This window comes from Cyclopterus lumpus, chromosome 1 (assembly GCF_009769545.1).
Source record: "Cyclopterus lumpus isolate fCycLum1 chromosome 1, fCycLum1.pri, whole genome shotgun sequence".
Classification (NCBI taxonomy): domain Eukaryota; kingdom Metazoa; phylum Chordata; class Actinopteri; order Perciformes; family Cyclopteridae; genus Cyclopterus; species Cyclopterus lumpus.
The window spans coordinates 4,360,236-4,365,398 of record NC_046966.1 but is presented as its reverse complement, the minus strand read 5'-3'; positions in this window follow the sequence as shown (position 1 = coordinate 4,365,398).

Below are 5,163 nucleotides of genomic sequence, written 5' to 3'. Positions count from 1 at the left end.
GAGGACTCGTGGCTTCAAAGTGAGAAGATATAAAAGTGTAATACGTTGAAATGTCTTCTGATGCCCGGTCAGGTAACATCTATAGCGGGGCGCTGCGAGCCTCCCAACACCAAAGAAACAACCGGCTGAGCGTGAAGCCTCGCGGACGGAATGAATTGTGTCGACGCTGACGTTCCTCTGTTGAGGAAAGCCGAGCTGGAGACATTCGTATTTGATCCTTCCCGTCGGTCCTCCGTAGGGCGTCGTTTATGTCTCTTCATCTTTTTCACGGTCACTTCCGCACCAACCCATCAAAGCTGGGCCATCGCTATTCCCCCAAGAATAGCGATGGCCCAGCTCTGATGGGTTGGTGAGATAACTTAGACGGAGCACGGTGGGAAGATAGCACGGTGAGAAACTGAGTTACGCACAGACTGCGGAATCTTCATGAGCTGGGAATCCGTGAGAAACTGTGAAAGATTCTGCCACAAGAATTAACGTTTAGCTTGCTCCTTGCGCCATTAATTCCCAAATTATATTTTATATATATTTACATAAATATATATATATATATATATATATAAATATATATATTTGTTTGGCAGCGGTCTGTTGCAGAGCAAATTGTGAAATGTGAGTGTGTTGAATCCCATTGGTGTGTCAGTATTTGCAGATGTATTATGATGCATCAAGGTCGAGGAGAAAATACGCAATGTGGTATTTGTTGTGGCGCAGAACAGGTGGTACAGTTCTAACGGTACATTTTGAGTCAACGCATGTCTAAGCTGTCTTTCTGTCGGCGTTTCCAAATTAGGAAAATTATAGAAAAAAATCAATTGAGTATAATGATTCATATTCGAAGCAATAAAATCATACCCGTGTTCCGAGTGAACTTTGGATTTCCTCACTGTAAACTGACAGGAACTAACGGAACCCGTCCAGCTAAATGTCTGTGGCGGCCCCGGGGTTTAGGGACCCCGGGACCTCGACGCACACTTCATCCAAACTATTAGATTTACAGACTCACACATTCTTACCATGATGAAGGTGACAGGCCAGTTTAAGTGTCAAGGTGTGGAATTTCTACCTAATAAAAATGAGAAACTAGAATCCTAAATAGAAGGAGTCTGTCCATTAGTCTATCCCCCCACCCCTCATCCCACATTGCTCTCCAGGTCTGTGTCGTGTATTTGTTGTTTTTTGTTCACGTGATTTCAAAGTTGTGGCGTCTCTGTCTTCGCTGTCCTCGTAGATAACATTGAGAACATGGTCCTCTGAAAGTATTAAAGACTTGTATGTGTGTGTGTGTGTGTGTGTGTGTAGCTGAGGACCTGCAGGCGCTGATGTGTGATTTGCTGTTTCAAGTGATTGCAGATGAGACATCTGCTGATTGGCAGAGGGTTGAAAGCCTCTGGCTTCAGAAAGACCAGACGAATATCCCTCTGAGGCTGCACTCTCTTGTTGTTCCACAGCTCCTCAGCTGTTGTGTGGTTACTAATTGAGGACGGTTTTCTATTTTGGCTGGTGTGTCGATAAGTGATTCCTTCCCGCTGCAGTTTTGACAGTAGGGACTTGTATTAACCAGCTCAAGGCTCTAATTGTGTAACCTGTAACAATTCTTTCAATTCAGGGTTGAGAATGTGGCGGGCTAGTTGGGGAGTGCGATTGTTTGCTTTTTGGCAGAATTCACCTCTGACGATAGAAATCAAAACTGCTCCTTTAAACGTGGATTAAAAACACGTCGCGGTCGATACAAAGACGCCAGTACAGTTTGCAGGCGCGTCGTGCATCTGCGTCGGGAACAGGCTCGACCCTTCATCAGAGTTCAGCATGGACACCAAGTGGACGGAAGGAGTATTGCAGCCTGGACATCATGCATTGTGTGGGAGAGCTGAACAGTATGTGTTCCCCTCAGCTATAAAAATAAGTTTAAGATGTACCAGGGAAAGAGAGTTATTAAAGGATACCCATTCAATGAGTAAAAACCCTTAATCCTTATAGAATAAATGACAGCAGAACATCCATTTCCAGTGCAACACTGAGAAGACAATTTAATTGTAGTGCTAACATCGCTATGCTATCTAAGAGCGGATTGTGTTTTAGATATTAGACATTAAACATTGCTTTTCATCACTCGAATGAACCAGAAGAGTCCTGTTGACGTTGAAACATGAATGTTATATTTCCTGACCCCCATATTAGTTTGAGTTTGGATCCTACCCACAATGCTGCTGCACTCAGAAGAGAAATCCCACACGTTTTTGTGTTTATTGTAAAGTGTGGTGGATGTGGCAGCGAGCCCGAGGGACCGTCACGGCAGAAGAACAGCGCGGCTGACTTCATTCGTTTTGTCCCTTCTGTTATTTCCCAAACATCAGCCCGTTCCCCTTTCGAGGGACCGGGGAAGTCTCCGGACCGCTGTGGCACCTGTTCAGCCTTCGGTGTATCGTAAACAACAAACATACTCAGTTTTCGTAAACAACAAACATACTCTGTTTTCCATTTCTGTGGGATTTTTATCACCGGCAAAAAAATAAATAAATAAATAAAGACACGTGCATAATTTCATCCTCACGAGCTCCACATTACAACCCTTTTGGGGTTTCGCTCCCGCAGCAGATGGCTGCGGTCTCCGTCTGGTCCCTGGTGAAGGTGACGCAGTCTGGAACCCGTTCATCACGGAGAGAGGAAGCCACGCTTTCTCCACACGTGCAAGTCGGAACGTCGCGAATAGACTTCGACGGGAAGATCACACCGCTGCAGAAATGTCAAGCGGCTGTGTGAACTTCTTAAACACTTCTCCATGTTTACGGACCCCCCACCACCCCCCTTGATTTTAAATTCTCTCATATTTGAGACATGGTACACAGGCAGTCTTTGTGATCTTTATATTATTTATGATCATACAGAATGGGGGGGGGGGGACCCTGTGCTGCAAGCCTGCTGGAAGCCGAGGACGTTGTATAATGTAGGAAGCATTAAAGGTGGGATAGGAGTTACACATCGCATCACGCACGCTGTCAGCAAAGTCGCTCTCCTGGCTCTTCGTGAACATAAACAGAGAACCTGAGGAGCAAAAACCTGTTTTATGAAAGAGAGCTTTTTTTGTCGTCGTCGCTGTTATACCAATATGTATGCAACCGCTCCACGAGGAGTGCACATTTTTCAGAGGAAAACAGCCGACTTTTGAACACACCCCGTCCACCGGAGGAGTTCTCCGTTTGAAGGGAACGCTTCACAAAACAAAAAGCGCTGCCAATCTCTGCCAGATGAAAGTGAATCCGCCGTTTATTGTCTGGGACCACGACAAAGGGAGACGTTCCTCTGGGACCGCGGATGGGCGGACATACACCGCAGACGCGGCAGAATTAATTGCACACGGTGTCGTGAGACATTGAAGCTGACGTCCACAGTACACAGCGGGGACGGAAAGTTCTGTGAAATAATCTCGTTTCATGCAGGACGTCCTCTGATGATCTGAGTCACCTCGTCTTACACTCGCCGTTTGAGTCAAAGGGAGGCGTGGCCTAAAGGGCTCCTGACTGCTGAGACACTGAACCTGCTAATGATAATAATTGAAATGTGAATAAAGCACCGAAACACATTTCCACTCTTCTTATTCAGCCTTTACTGATCGCAAATCTTGAAATATCCCTATGACTGCAGTCAGATCTATGGGAATAACACCACATTACGGCAACATTATTACCAGGCTCTAACCGACCATTTACGACGCCATTATCGCGTTTTACAGTCTGTCAATTGCTTATGGTAATTACTAATACTAATTATATGCTAACAGAAAATACACTTAAGAGTCTCCGGTGCCGTCACTGGCACAAATAATACAATAATTGATTAATTAAGGAATTAAAACAAACATAATTGAGGCAATTCTGGGACCGAGGGCTTTCATATTAAGCCTGAACTTTTTATTAAGTCTGCCGCGCAGACATAAATCTCACTTAACCGAGGCTTCAAGTTCACCTTTTGACGTGTTGGTTATATTTTTATTGTTTTTGCCGCTCGGGTTATGTCTCTTCACACAAACGAAGCAAGCTGGGAAATATATATTTTTTTTTTAAAGACAAAACAAATTGCTGATCTGGCAAAAAGTCAAATGTGTGTAATCAAATTCATGTGAAACGCTGTTGCGCTAAATCTGAGATGACATTTTTTCCAACATGAGCCGACTTTCTGTTTCAACTTTCGTATCATTAATCATATCCGGCGTAATGTTTCTGCTGGAAGAGAGAAGTGACACTTAGTGCCTCTCCTGTTATTTCCCCCAACAACTGACGCAAAAGAATTCCACTGAAGTCATTTTTCACTTCAATTTGTCAGAATTGATTTCAGAAACGGGACCAAAACGTCATCGCCACTCAGCTTTAACGTGTCGTGACAGAGCGGATTGTTTGAAGATCACTTCCCTTGTCAGAACATGGCCTTCATTACTCTGTTATTGCATTTATTCTATATTTAACAACGTGTCCGTCCTCGCTTTGCTCTCTCAATTCAATTCAGTTTATTTTGTATAGCCCCAAAATCACAAATTAATAATTTGCCTCTGAGGGCTTTACAATCTGTTCACATACGACCCCCCCCCCCCCCTCGTCCCCTCTCCTCTGAATCCATCGCCTCAAAGCTTTCATGACGTCATCATCAGACAATATTCAGTCCTCATCCATGAACAATGTTCACGTCACATTTATTTCTGATAACAGATTTCTGACTTTTGGTATTTTGTGTGCTACTTCCCTCCATTTCAACTTGAAATTCCTTCCTCCTTCTAATATTTGTTGCATATTATATATTTATGGTTGGTTTAATTCCTACGTACAGGTGTGAATCAACCCACACTGATTATGAATTGAAACCATGGAGCCTGCAACTGAACAGAGATCTAATGTGGAGGTTTGGGATAAAACGTGTTTTGCGTTCTTCAGCGCGTGCCCCCTCCTCCGGGGGGTTAATCGGACACTTCCTGTTTTCAGTTCTCACTTTGACTTCACGGAGACACCCACTCGCGTCCTTGTTCCGTCGCGCTGAGCCTCGTCTTGTGATTAGCGCCTTGTGTGCCTCTACCGGTCTCGTCTGTTGAGTTCTTTGTTTGTTGTCAGTCCCGCTGTTGAAGATGTTTGTTCCTACATTGTGTTCCTGGTTGGAAATCAGCTGATTCTTTAC